General features: G+C 44.2%; 1 protein-coding gene across 1 annotated transcript in view; it reads right to left on the bottom strand.

The window, feature by feature from the left end:
• The window catches only part of MC2R (melanocortin 2 receptor), a gene marked incomplete at its 3' end in the record, with an annotated part of 20,224 nt that extends 15,107 nt beyond the window's left edge, over positions 1–5,117 (bottom strand). Inside the window, exon 1 of the mRNA XM_082668430.1 lies at positions 5,083–5,117. The remainder of the gene's footprint in view (positions 1–5,082) is intronic.
• Positions 5,118–14,929: the final 9,812 nt, after the last annotated feature.

The raw sequence follows: 14,929 nt of genomic DNA, 5'->3' as shown, positions 1-14,929 counted from the left end.
ACCAAGTTTTGTTAAATTTAGGTGTCTAGTACTACTTCAAACCCCTGAATTAGAAAATGTGTCATCACTAAAAATCTGAGGATCCTAGTCACACACTCTAACCCAATAGAAGGTGACAGAGAGAGTTCCACTGTCACACTCTGCCTTTAGGACCTACAAACCTGACTGAGCTGACTCAGTGGCTCTAAACAAATCATCAATGATACGAACAAAGATGTACATACAATGATGCTCACTGTGTATACATGTTATTGATAATAGTGGGAAACTGAAAAACCATACATATAACCGGTGACTGAGGATTGGTTAAATAAATTCTGGCAGGCCCATGATGTAGACCACTACTCTATGGTTAAAATCATGGTTCAGTGGTGCAGAGTATATATACACTCACACAAAGGCATAGAAAAATCTCTGAAAGACATATGTCCAATTTTAATTGGGTGATGGAGCTATGAACATTTTTTTAAAAAAATAAACTTTTTATTTTAGAACAATTTTAGATTCATGGAAAAGTTACAAAGATAGTTTAGAGAGTTACCATACACAGCACACCCAGTTTCCCATATTATTAACGTCTTACATTAGTATGGTACCTTAACCACAATGAACGGTACAATATTGACACATTATTACTAGCTAAAACCCATATTTTATTCATATTTCCTTAGTTTTTACCATATGCCCTTTTTCTGTTCATGCCCGCATGACATTTAGTCATCTTTACATTGAGTATGTTTCATTATGCTCCTCTTGGCTGTGAAAGTTAGACTTCCTCTGTTTTTGATGACTTTGACAGTTTTGAGTACTGGTCAGGCATTTTGTAGAATGTCCTACAGTTGGTATTTGTCTGGTGTTTTTCTCATGCTCAGACTGGGGTTACGGACTTTGGGGGGAGGAAGACCACACGAAATAAAGTAATATCCTCATTATGTCACATCAAGGGACGTATTGTCAACATGACTTTTCCGGCATCACCTGGCCGAGGTCGTGTCTGCCTAACTTCTCCCCTGCCCAACTTCTCCCCTGCCCATCTGCCGCATGACCTCTTTGAAAGGAGGTCAGTATGCACAGCCCACATGTCAGGAGTAGAGAGCTGTGCCTGCCTCCTGTGAATGGAAGAGCCACGTAAATTACTTGGGAATCTGCATGGGAGATTTGTCTACTGTCTTCCATTTATGATTTGTTCAATCATTGGTTATCAGTATGGATACATGGGTATTTATTTTATACTTATGTTATAATCCAATATTATTTTATTTATTTTGTTGCTTAAATTGTTCCAACTTTGGCTGTTGGGAGCTCTTGCGGTTGGCACATACCCTTTGAACATACCCTCACCACTGTGATTTTTTGGAACAATTATTTACCTTCTGCACTGCAAGATGTTCCAGGCTCATCTTGTTATTTTGTGCTGTCGTCATGGAATCAGTCATTGTTCCAAGGATCACTGACTCCTTTTATTGGAGAATGGTGTTAAAAACCAAAATCTGAGGGCTAATGTGTATGTTGTTTCTGGGGTGCTGCTGCTCCTGAGCCCTTTCCACTAACAGAATAAGGAGACACATGTGTATACACTAAGCCATGTGTGTACACACATCTACAAATACTTCTCTCTCCATCTGTATCTACATGAAGCTAAGTATGAGCTCATCCTGAAGTTCCCAACTCCAGTCTGTTGCCACGTGGAGCCTTCTGACCTCCTCTCCTTGCTTACCTGTAACCTCCTGGCCCAACAGTGAGGAATTCAGCTCCTGCCAGGTGCAGGGCATCATTTAATTGCTGGGTCCAGATGCACACTTCCAGTGGTTTCAGAATTGTTAGGCCACATCCCTGTGGTGAACCGTATCAACTAGAGAGCAGATTGCCTTTGTCTTACAGTCTCTACTCATTTTCAAAGTCACTTATGTCAGCACCTTTCCCCCACCGCATGCATTGAGGTTCTTTCATGTATTTATGATACAATCAGATTCTTTGGTTGCTTCCATCCTGAGACATTCTAACCTCCTAAATGATTTTTTTTAAATTTTGAAAACCTAAGATTTGCACTTTATGCTGTAAATTTCTATAAGTTTTGACAAATGCATGGTGTCATATATTCACTATTACAGTATCATACAGAATAGTATCACCACCCTAAAAATCCCCTTGTACTACATCTATTCAACCTCAGTCCCTTCCCAAACCACTGGTAATATCTTATCTATTTACTATCTTATAGTTTTCCTTTTCCCAGAACGTCATATAATGGTAATCACACAGCACATGGCCAGACTGGTTGTGTCACTTAGTAATATGCATTTAAGTTTCACCCCTGTCTTTTTTAGACTTTCTAGCTAAACGATAGTTGAAGGACTTCTTGGTTGTTTCCAAGTTTTGGCAATTATGAATAAAGCTGTTATAGACATCCACGTGCAGATTTTTGTGATGAACATGAGTTTTCAACTCAGGTAAATACCAAGGAGCACAATTGTTGGATCATATGGTAAGAGTCTGTTTAGTTTTGTATTAAACCACCACACTGTCTTCCAAGGTGACTGTACCATTTTGCATTCCCACTAGCAAGAAATGAGAGCTCCTGTTGCTCCACATCTTCACCATCATTTGGTATTGTCAGCATTTTGGATTTTAACCATTCTAATAAGTATTTAGTGGTATCTCATGGTCATTTTAATTTTCATTTCTCTAATGATAAATGATAAGTATTATTTTTATGTTTATTTACCACCTGTAGATAGATCTCCTTTGGTGAGACATCTATTCATATCTGTTGTTCATTTTAAAATTGTATTGTTTGTTTTCTTATTGTTGAGTTTAATATTCCTTTGAATATTTCGGAAAAAAAGTCATTTCCAATATGTATTTTGCAAGTATTTTCTCCCAGCACTATCTGTTGAAAAGTCTATCCTTTCTCCCTCGCATTGCTCTCACACACTTGTTGAAATCAGTTGGCTACATTTGTATGGGTCTGTTTCTGGGCTCTCTATTCTCTTCCATTGATCTTTGTCTATTCTTCTGCCTTGATTTCTGTAGCTATATGGCTTTACCTAAAGCCGTATAGGATTCCTTGTCTCCTGCGCAGGGCCCAAAATGTATGTTTAGCATTTTAAATTAATAATTTAACATATAAAAGAGCAAACTCCCCAATACACCAGCACATCCTTAAAATCTGTACTTTAAAAGCAGTCTGATTGTGCCCTGGCTTCTCTTACAATGGTCTCCATGTTAAAGGTCAGAGACGGTGAGGGGTGAGAGGTGTTCTTCAATGCTCCAGTTAAATATGAGGGGCACATTCTATTCCTGTTCCCTGCTCTCCCACCCGTTTCATAAATAAGAAAACTAAGGCTCAGAGAGGGACTTGCTCAAGGTCACTGAGCTACTGAGTCTGTCTTGCTCCAAGGCCCCACACGCATCGCTGGCATGTTGCCAAGTGCATGTGGAGCCCTGAGTGTAAATCTTCTTCTGAATTTTTGTATCATTTTAATATCAGCCAGACTTCTTGAGATGACACCCACGCCCTTTACACACCTTCTTGTCTCTCAGCTCTCAGAGCCTCAGGGCCACCTGGCTCCCTCCCGCCCCCCGTGCTTCCTCCTGGACCCCCCTTCTCTGGGCTGCCTTCCCTAAGCTGTCCTACCTGTGCTCCCGCCACCTGTCCTTACGTCCTGGCCCCGGATGCCACCCCCCAGCACAGACTTGCCAGCGTTTTTATGACAAGGCAGACGGATCTCACATGAGGTTAATTAGCCATTAAGTATTCAGGTGGGAAACATGCCTGGAAAACTAATGAGGTGAAGGTAGGTTGGCTTTTCTTTTTACGCTGAGCTGCCTGAGGTTGCCCTGAGGAATGAGAGGGTGATGGTGCTGGAGGGGGACACCCACACCTCCCCCCCCCACGAAATCCGGGCCACTGAAAAGCCAAGGTGCTCCATGGTGTCCCCTCCACTCGCCGGGGGGTGTCCTACCCCATCTGCTGGGGGCCCCCTTCTCTGGGCTCCCACAGCCCCGTGGGGGTCTTCTCGAGGACTGAGTGTGACCTGCTGTCTCAGCCACAGCAGCTTCGCGGTCGCAGGCCTGGTGCCTCAGTGTGCATGGGCCTTTCCGGTCAGAGCGTGAATCAGTGAGGCTCATGACCAGCCCTCTGCACACCTGGCCCTCCCAATCCTGTTCAAGGCCCTGCTCTCAGCGTCGGCCTCTCATCACTCTTTCAGTTCTTTCCCCCTTGGCTTTGCATGTGTGCGCATGCATGTATGTACGTACAGGTATATGCATGTGTGTATGTGTGTGTACATGTGTATGTGTGTGTAAGTGTATGTGTTTGGGAGGAAGATGAGTGGTGGGATCATCTCAAGGCAGCTTAGGGAAATAAAAATAGGAAGAATAGCTGCTTTTGTGAAAAGACTGAGCCCTCCGTTTTGGGGAATACGAATTCCCCGTGACAGAGCCAACCAAGCAAAGAGTGAATGTCTCAGGTCTGCAGTGACTGCATGGCTTTCTAAGTGACAATCACTTTGGAGGAGTATGCGATCATGAATCTTCTTTTAATTCTCATTTATCCTACACCCTGTATTTTTGCCAAGGAAGGCAGAGGACTATTGAACTTGTAGATGAGAAAGGCAGAGTGTTAATTGCCCCAGAACCACAGAAAGTCCACATGTATATGTCGATGGCAGAGATGCTTATGCACCAGTACCAGAATGGAAACAGAAGGTTAATCAGGTAAAAGGGTGACTCTCAGGAGGTAAAAGAAACATGACGTTTTCTGCTCCTAGTCCCATTAGGAAAAACCTGCTTGTAGTCCTGAATAGAGCTTGATGATGATGTAGAGACTAAAACTGTAGAGAAGCTAAGAAATTCATCAGGAGGGAAGTTTGCTTTGGTTAGACATACAAGTAAGAGATTTTGTTGTTACAGTTTAATTAGAAAATAATGTACTCCCACAGGAAGATGAAAGACCATAATTTAAAAGATGAGCTATTAGGAATTCTGAATAGAATCTTTTCTCAAGATTTTTCCCTAAGTGTTCTATTTATGATCCCAAAGCACTTAAGAACCTGAGAAATGAGTAGAAAATGTACTTACTTTCAGCTCTGAAACAGGAACTTTCTGGCCGAGATGACTGAGATCGAATGAGGTTTGAAAGAAAAGCAAGAGAAGGGCCTTGGGCTGGGACGCACAGAACAAATGCGTCACTGGAGAGACAGTTGTTTGTTGTCATAACCTTGGATAAATGTCATTCGAAACGCACTGCATACTTCTGGTAATGCGAAGTCAGAGAAATGAAAAGAAGCGGTTGGATTAAGTCACAATTTCCATGGGCTCAACTGAGCAAGGCTGCTTCCAATGTTCATGACAAGGTTTATGGCAGACGGCAGACCCTGTGACCTTGCTCCTTTTTTTTTTTTTTTTTTTTGCGGTACGCGGGCCTCTCGCTGTTGTGGCCTCTCCCGTTGCGGAGCACAGGCTCCGGACGCGCAGGCTCAGCGGCCATGGCTCACAGGCCCAGCCGCTCCGCGGCATGTGGGATCTTCCCGGACCGGGGCCACGAACCCGTGTCCCCTGCATCGGCAGGCGGACTCTCAACCACTGCGCCACCAGGGAAGCCCCCTTGCTCCTTTTTAACATCATTTTAGAGTTAGTTTTCAACCAAGGAATTCAATAAAATTGGATTTTGAGGAAATGGTTTTGGAAGAATTTGTTTTAAAATTTTCAGCAAACTACTCAAGGCATCTTGCAAACATTTAGCTCATTAATCTCTTTAAGAAGAGGGGAATAAGCCCATCATCCATGTTTCACAAGACCAAACAGTGAGACAGGGGCTGTGTGCCCAAGGCCCTGCAGAGCATGGGCTGCCACAAGAAGAAAACCTCGTGTGCTGCCGATTCTCCTCTGTCATTAAACTTCACAGAATCCACCATCCAGAGCTCCATCATTCAAATCAAAATTGTTCAGTTTAAGGGTACAACATTGTTGGATTTCTGTTTGCCAGTGCCTGCAGGGGAGGACTCCTGTTGGTATCAGGCACATTGATGTGAGTATTTAAATGTGGCCTGGGGCCAAGTCAGGGTGGACCTGGGGCTTTGGGGCTGAGTCCAAAACAGTGGCCATTTCTGAAAACAGCAGCTCCAGCCCTGAGCTGAATGATGTCCCCACGTGAGTGGTCTGGAGAGGACTGAGGACAGAGGTCTGAGTTTGATTTCCCAGGCAGGGAAACACTTTTTTTTTTTTTTTTTTGCGGTACGCGGGCCTCTCACTGTTGTGGCCTCTCCCATTGCAGAGCATAGGCTCCGGACCTGCAGGCTCAGCGGCCATGGCTTACAGGCCTAGCCACTCCGCGTCATGTGGGATCTCCCCGGACCGGGTCACGAACCATGTCCCCTGCATCGGCAGGCGGACTCCCAACCACCGCGCCACCAGGGAAGCCCAGGAAACACATTTTTATAAACTGTCTTTCCTCTGGCCTGTCCCTGAGGTGAAGCATGTTCTCCTGGGCGCTGCCGGCACCAGGGTCATTCTAGGCCTCAGAGCATTTGTGAACAGTCCTGAGCCCCACAATGGCCCTGGGGCCCACACGAGGCTGTTCTGCGGGCCTCTTTCCCATCAGAGCCACACAGTTGAACAGTATGTAAAAGCTGGGCAGTGCCCCCAGAAAGCTACCTAGGAAAGAAGAGACACCTGTCCTCAACCCTCAGACCTGCTGTTTCCAGAACCTTTGCCAAAGATCTGATTAGCTAGTTGGGAAAGCTGGTGGCAGGTCAGGGAGCGGGCCCCAGGCAGGTTGGCAGAGGGAGCGGTGTTGGAGAAGGCAAGTCTTGGGGGTGTCCCCTCCGTGTAGAGGCTTGGGCGGCTCCATGTAGGAGTGAAGAGAGATTTCAGGGAGGGTTTGCTAAGCCCTAGGAAAGAGAGGAGGTTTTGCCATTTTAGTTCTTTCATTTTTTTCTTTTTTGGCTCATCTCCCTCTAATTATGCAGGAAAATACTTGGATCATGAAAAACCTTGTATGCCATATAAAGGAATTTGATTTTTTATTTAGAGGAGCATATTAAAAGCAGGTAAGGATTTTGACAACATGAGTAGCAAGAATAAAAAGTGCCTTGCATAGCGAATCCTTCATGACTGGCCTTTGTTTGTCGTGTCCTGTTCTTTGACTGGTGTGTATGGGCTGGCAGGGGGTGGGTACCAGTCACACCCTGAACTGAAGAGTGTAAGAAGGATCACGTTGATTGATTTGGGGAGGGAGATGTAGGGCGGTGGCTATTTTTGAAATTTGTTCCTGAGCCCATCCAGGTGCAGGGCACTGCCCTCAGGGTGGGGGACTTCACAGAATACAGTGAAGTGTGAGTAGGTCATAGCTGCAGCGGCATGGGCACTGGGGAATCAAGTTAGAGCCCTCCTTGTTTCCTAGAGGATGAAACTGACCCCAGAGAGGCTGACTTGCCCAAGGCCAAGTGGATGTCAATCTGCATCTCATCTTGCCCCCTGGCTCAGTCTTCAAGGGGCCCAGGCCTGATGACTGTCTCCCCACCTTCTTTTCTGCAAGGAGCCCTCCACTGTCCCACCTCTCACTTCATCCCAGTAACCACTTATTCTCTCCTCTTCTTGAACTTTTCTGGTATTCCCACATCCCTCCCAGATTACGGAGCTTCCGTTAGACAGGGAAACTGTTGTGGTCCTGGAATGGAGGCTCCATCGTATGGGCTATTTGAGAAGAACTGAGTGAAAGGACTGTTTACAGAGCATGTAGGGAACCGCGGGGAAGCACAGGCCCTGGGGACACACATGCCTGCTTGTGCGTTTGCAGCCCTGGGTCTGAGGGGAGAGCGGAGGATGTGGTGACTGTCACCACCCCACGGGAGGAGCTGGCCCATCCCCCTCTCTCCTCCTCCCTGATCTACTACTGGGTCTCAGGGCCCAGGGATGGAAGGGGGGTGGGGAGGGGTCACACGGAAGCTTTCCTTCACAGACACACAGGTCCAAAAGAAGCCGGCTTGGGAGGAGTCTGCAGTGGTCAGGTGCGTGCCCCCGGCCATACCGGCCCAGCCTCCCAGCACTGCACCTGCATCTCAGCCCGTGTCCAGGGCTCACTTGTCTTTTCTTGGTGCCCCCTTTCACTCAGCGAAGCTCAGTGTGTCTGTGTCTCGCTTTCATCACACAGCAACAGGTGGTTCTGTAACAAGGATGCTCTTTGATCCTTTAGCTCAACATCGCGGATGGCGCCTGAGTGGTCTGCAGCTGGGACTAGGGCAGTTTCCGCTCTTAGAGGATGTTTGGAGAGTGTTCATGCTTAAATTGCACAGCATCCCAGGGTGCTCCTTTTGCCCTTAGCCAAATTGTCTGAAATGCTTCTCTTAGCACTACCTGTCTTCACCAGGGAGAGATTATTCCTATCAGAAAGCACAACCTACCTGTGTTACTTTATAGGGAAGAACAATATGGTTCCCCAATTAGTAATGCCTGGTTCTGGCTTGGGCATGCTGTCAATCACTTTTGGTTTTGGATCTTCCCCTGAAAAGGAAAAAGTAGGCATTTGGCTTTGCTTCAGAGCAAGTCCACATGCCCAGGGCCAATCACTGTTGCTTTTAATGAAAAACCTCTCACACATCCCAGACCTCAGAGATGGAAAGGGACCCAGAGGTCCTTTGGTTTAGAAACTTTGATTTGCAGTTAAGGAAACCAAGGCCCAGGGAGGTGAGATACTCTTCCAGTGTCATTCTGTTAGGCCATAAGCTATCTTTCATACCTAAAACGTGTTTGATTGGAGGTCCAAATATAAAATATTGAATAATATTAAATATACAAATAAATTACTTCAGCTACCATTCTGCGATACTGTTAGAAGTCTGGCTCCTTCCCCAGTTCCTGCTGGGATTTCGTAACCAGTGTTCCCAAGGTTGCTGCCAGCCTCCACTTGCTCTGAGCTGCTGCCTCCAGCATCTCACCTTTGCCTCGGCCCGTCTCGAGCCGAACTCTCCTGCACTGCTGGGAGCAGAGGGCAGGCAGCGAGTCCTCACCCCCCAGTGCAAGGCTCCTGTGTGGGACGCAAGGCTTGGGAAGAGCAGAATGGAAGCAGGAAAGCTCAGCTCATCAGCCAGGCTGCACTATTTATTCACTCATTTGTTGAGAGCTTCCTGTGTGACCAGCAACGTTGTGGGTGCCGACAGTTTGCAATTAACAAACAAAGTGGCCACCTTTGTGGAGTTTCTGTTCTAGGGCTGGTCCCCTTTACCCAAAAGACCCCTTTGTCTCTCCTTCCCCTGCCTGACACCACCTTGGTGCAGGGCTGAGCCCTCAGAGTAGAATTCTTTATGTTACGTTCTTTGCAGCTTGGATCCCTGGCCTCCCCAAATTCCTTTTATTCTCGGTGGGTCAGAGAAAAACAGAAAATCTCCTTGAACAACCAAAAAAAAAAAAAAAAATCTGTCCAAGAAAACCCCTCTTTGCTTGGTTTTGTCAAGCAGTGGTTCCTAAAGCTGGTCTTCAGACGAGCATGACCTGAAAACGTGTCAGGGACGCAGGGATCCGGCCACCCGAGTCTCACAATCCCTCCAGCTGGTCCTGATGTCCTGAAGCTTTGAGAACTACGGCTGCAGAGTAGCTTGACCCCCACCTGTCTCAGCCTCATGCCCCTCCCAGGCCTGGGCTTCTCATTAAATAAGCAAGGGATCCAATGAAGTGTTTCCCAAAGGAAAAAAAGTTACCCTCAGTAAGTGCAAAGAAAAAAAAAATGATGTAAAATTTCTTACTTTTAGGAACACATTTTTCATGTATTTTTGAAAAGGGATCACAGGGTAGATATCAAATTGTATAGCATTTAGACATTCCTGGATATAAGTGATGTAACGGTTTTTTAATGTCAATACGTACAATATGCCAGGAATTATACCTTTTGCATTTCCTTAGGCACATGATGAAAAATGTTTGATGTCCCATGAGAAATGCACATGGGGATATAGGATTTCAAAGTCCTTTCAGTGGGCACGTGAGCAGAAATGTTCCAAGACTACTGATCCATAGCATGAAAGCTGCGCTTCTCCATGGAAATGCCCTTTGTGGTGTGTCTTCTCTTCCCTCTCCAGTTTCCGGGGCCTGGGGCTGGCACAGTCACCCAGCTCCACCCACCCTGAAATGCTCTCTTCCCACCTTCTCCTTGCTCCTGTGCAAGCTTCCATGTGGCCACCTCCTTCCTTCTGGAGGGAGGGGAGCACCCCGGCCACATGGGACACAGCACTTACCTCCCTGTGTTGTGATGATTTGCCCGAAGTTTTCTTGACTCCGTTATAAGCTCCTTAAGGGCAGGTGCTGTGGCCTCCTCATCTCACCCCCTCTCACCTGTGGGTGTTTTTGTTTGAATTATCCAGTAACCAGTTTCAATTCACCCTGGTGGCTGCTCTGTTTTTCTAGTTCCTAAGATATCAGTATACATCACACTTTGTCACTTTTCTATGTTTCTGTGTAAAAGATGTACTGCACATTTGTCGAAGTAATCAATTTTAGTGTGAAAGTATTTCTTTTGCTGAATGTCCATAATAAAGTTGGCATGTGTGCTCCAGCCTCTGCAAAATCTCTGACTAATCTTTGATTAGTCAGGCACTCCTTAAGCTGGAAACAAAGAGGTTCCCAGCCAGCCACAGACAAAGATCTACACTTGGATGGAAATTCCACATACCACGGGGGGGTGATTTTCTTATTTGAAGGTACCAAGCAAAGAAGCATTTATGTTTTAACATCCAATGGAGTAAACTCAGGTGACAAAATGTGTTTGTGGATTGTTGTCTGGAGGTACTGAACCCTGCATCTCTGAAGTTCCAGCTCTATAGCTGGTGGTGTTGACTCGGGGATGGGCCCTTCTTTCCGTGCAGGTGTACATGTTCTTTACATATGTGTGTAGTTACTGGACAACCTCAGATCCCTGTGGTAATAAGATGGTGTCTAGGGTCTTAAAGCAATGGCACATTACTTCCAAGCCATGATGGGTGTTGTGGCATGCCCTATGGGAATGTTTGCAGTTTGATGTCATTACTTATGTCCTGAGAGAAGTGGACCTCAGGGGACATAATATGGTTTTCACGGGAGGTGCCTGGGAAGGAGGCGGAACGGATGTGGAGAGAAGGCCCTGAACGAAGGGCCACCAGCAGGGAGCAGCTGGTAGCTTTGAAGTAGGTCATAACTACTCACCTCAACTACTGTTGTGATGTGAACGCAGTCACAGGAGACACAAAGGAATGAGCATGGCTGTGTTCAAATAAAACTTTATTTATAGACACAAACGTTTGAATTTTATATAATTTTCATGTTTTATGAACGATCCATTTTTTCCCTTTTTTTTTTTTTTTTACCACTTTCCAACAATTTAAAAATATAAGGACCAGTTTTAGCTCACAGGCCATGCAAAAATAGAATCTGGCTACAGCTGTAGTTTGCTATCTGATATAGACTATTGTGGTAGATTGTATTACTGTTCAAAATATTTTCTGCCCCCCCGCAAAGGACCCTTTCTACGGTATCCCCTAGTCACTCTTCTCTAAGAGAGGGATGTATTTCCCATCTACTGAAGTCCGGCTTGGCCACATAACGTGCTTTGGCCAATGAAATGTGAGCTGAAGTGACACGTGTGGCTTAAGAGACAGCTTTACAATCTGTGTCTTGGTTCCACCAACATACCTTTCTCTTTGCACAATAATTGCAACTTCTCCTTTGGGAACAAGATGCCAACTGTCTTCTTTATATTCCCATGCTGTTTCCATAGGCCTAGTTAATGGGATAAGAGAAGATAGTAAAGTATTGAAAGAGATAAAATATCAGTAGTTTGCCTTTGCTGATATTTTATACAGAGAAAATTCAATAATAAAAACTTACATAATTATTATGGAATTCTGGTGAGGTGATTGGATAAAAAATAAATATGAAACACTTTTTTTTTTTTGGTTAACCAGGAAAAATAAGTAATGAATTGAGATAGGAAAAAGAATTCCAATTCATAGTATAAAAAATGAGGAAATGATTAGGAATTAAATTTAATACTAAATTATAGATGCTATATGAAGAAAATAAAATCTTTTTGAAGGATAAAGCAAGATATGAAAACATAAAAATATTTACTATGTTTTTAGATATGAAGACAATGTGAGCTTATCAGTGACCCCCAAACTAATAAATCACTTTAATGTAATTCCAATTAAAATCCCAATTTTTTTGAATTGCATAAAATAATGATAAAATTTATGTGGAATAATAAATATCTGGGAGTAATCAAGAAAACGGTTAAGTGTGAAATTACTTTGCTAGCTTTTTTTTAATCAACTTAAGAAACCTGGAAGGTATAAATATATTTAAAAAGCATCTGACCTCTTTAAAATTTGTAAGGAAAAAGATCCCATAAAGTAAAATGACAAATTATAATTTCAGATAAAAATTTTTTTAAAGCCTAAGTCAGGTAGAGACTGCCTTGGGCATTTCCCAACTCTTTCTTGGCCTTGCCTTTCCTGCAGCACAACTCCATCAGACATGAGGTAATTTGCTGACCATCTGTCTGTCTGTCTTCCCACATCCAAGTGGAAGCCACGTACAGGCAGGGGTTTTTGTCTGTTTCTTCAGTGCCTGGAAGAGTGCCTGCTCTAGTATGTATTTAATAAGTACAGTTGGATGAACAAATATATAAAAGTATCTTACAAGCTGGTAATAAAAAGACAAACAATGTAATAAGAAGGAGGTCAAAGATTGTGAACAGGCCAATCGCAGAGGAGTAGACCTAAGAAATCAGTAAATATATAAAATGTTTTGTTCAGCCTCAGTCAGGGAAGTGGAAAATAAAGGCATAATTGGATTGGTGAAAATAAAAATGGTCATAACTACTATTCCTGTTGGGAGTATGTGGAAAGGACAGTCACATGTGTTGCTGGAGGAAATTAGAATTGTTACATCATTTTGAGAAAACAATCTAACATCTAAGGTATCGATTGCAGTATTGGTTGCAGTAGCAACAAAGAGAAAATTAACGTACATCAAGTGAGAAATGATTTTTAAAATTATGGTGTGTCCACATCACAGAATATTTATGGCATTTTGGAATGGAATAACCCAGCTATTAAAAAGAATGAACTACAGCTAAACTAGTTGATATTTCCTGATATTGTTGTGTCAGAAAAGCAAGATGTAGAAAACACCAAATTGGTAAAGCACGCAATGGAAAAACTAAACATATGCATGTGTGTGTGTGTGTGTGTGTCTGTGTCTGTGTCTGTGTCTGTGTGTGTCTGTGTGAGTGTATGACTGTGCTGAAGAGGGTGTGAAGGAAGGGAATGAAAATAAAAGAATTCTGTAAATCTGTAACATTCGGAAAGAGCAAGCTGCATAGCAGTATATACAATTTGCTTATGTTTGCACTCAAGACACACATCTATGTGTATGTAATACACACATGGGGTGTGGTGAAAGATGCCACACAGCAGTGGTGGACACCAGGGAATAATCGTTTATGGAGGCAGGTAATGAAATAAGTTTTCTGTTGATTTCATACAGGTTTTAAAGGTTTTATTCCTCACAGTGATAGCAGGTTACATTTGCAATAAATTTAAAAAATCAATAGTGAGGAGTGGGATTTGTCTTGACTCATAGTTTCCCATCTGGCTTTAAGATCTTAGGAGTTCTGTCTGCATCAGAATTTTCTGAGTTTCATCCTCTGGTTTGCCAGTTTTTGACCGGGTGGATGTAGGGGGAGGACCAAGCTGTGTGGACATGTTTGGGTGTGATTGTGCATGTGGGTACATGGCTGGGACTAGGGGTACAGTAGATAGTCACGTCTGAGTCAGATTCTACAGGCCCCATCTTCTCACGGGTGTATTTAAGGAAATGCAGCTCTCCCTGGGGCCAGCCGTGTGGAAGAAACAGCTCAGTCCCCATGGATGACAATTGCAGTACATTTATTGTATGGCACAGAAGTAATCCAGGGTGGGAAGGAAACACTCACACATCTGTCTTTCTGGTAGAATTGTGGGTTTTGCCATTAGATTGTCATTGTCTGCCTGTCAGCCCCTCCTGATTTCCCAGGAACTGCTGCTCAGGGAATCTGGGTAGTCATGGAGCCCTCCTCCTTAGCCCAGCTCTGCTGGTCATCTCAGGGTTTCACATTAATTCTGGCTGGTGTTTTTGGCAGTTAGGGCACAGGGCAAGGCTCAGAGGAAATGCTTACTCATTTACACATCGATTTTCTTGTTTATTCATTTATTTGTCCTTCCCACTACCCACGTATCAGAACATTTATACTTGACCAATATTTATGAAGATCTGTGTGCCAGTCTTGTCCTCTGGCTGAAGTTGTAATGAAGAATAAGACCTATATCTGCCCCATGGCACTCATTAGCTAGGTCTGAGTCAGACAGAGTCTGTTCTCTACTAGAATGTAACATGCATCATGAAATAGATATGGGTAAATCAGACCAGACAGGGCTGTGGGATCCAGGAAAGCTTCCTGGAAGTGACGTGGTGCAGGATCTGGAATGAGGAGTAGGAAACTTCCAAGCAGAAAGAAGGGTGCATTGAATAAATGGGGTGGGGGGGTGTTGCACAGGATGGGAAGGGGCACCAGGAAGGGGAAGGAGCATGGACAGAGCATGAGGCCTGGATCACAAAGAGAGCCCAGCGGTTCTGAGCTGTACACCTGCGGCTGAAGGTCAAGGCTGGACAGAGCTCGGAAGGCGAGGGTGGTCACTGAAAGACTTTTGGTGAGAAAGTGTTGTGATCCAACCTGCATTTAAGAATAATGAAAATATAACTAGCACCATTCCTGTCTTGTCACCCGACTTCACTGTAATTTCCTTTGGTAAGATTGCTGTATAATATAAAAACAGGACCACAAAAGCATAAGTTGGCCTAAGATCATCATATGAAAATGTTGTCTTGCTTAGTTTATGGCAGTGACAAAATTTCAAGA

The sequence above is a fragment of the Grampus griseus genome (assembly GCF_964374135.1).
Source record: "Grampus griseus genome assembly, chromosome: 12".
In the NCBI taxonomy this organism is placed as follows: Eukaryota; Metazoa; Chordata; class Mammalia; order Artiodactyla; family Delphinidae; genus Grampus; species Grampus griseus.
The sequence above is the reverse complement of the archived record's forward strand: the minus strand, read 5'-3'. Positions and strand labels throughout refer to the sequence as shown.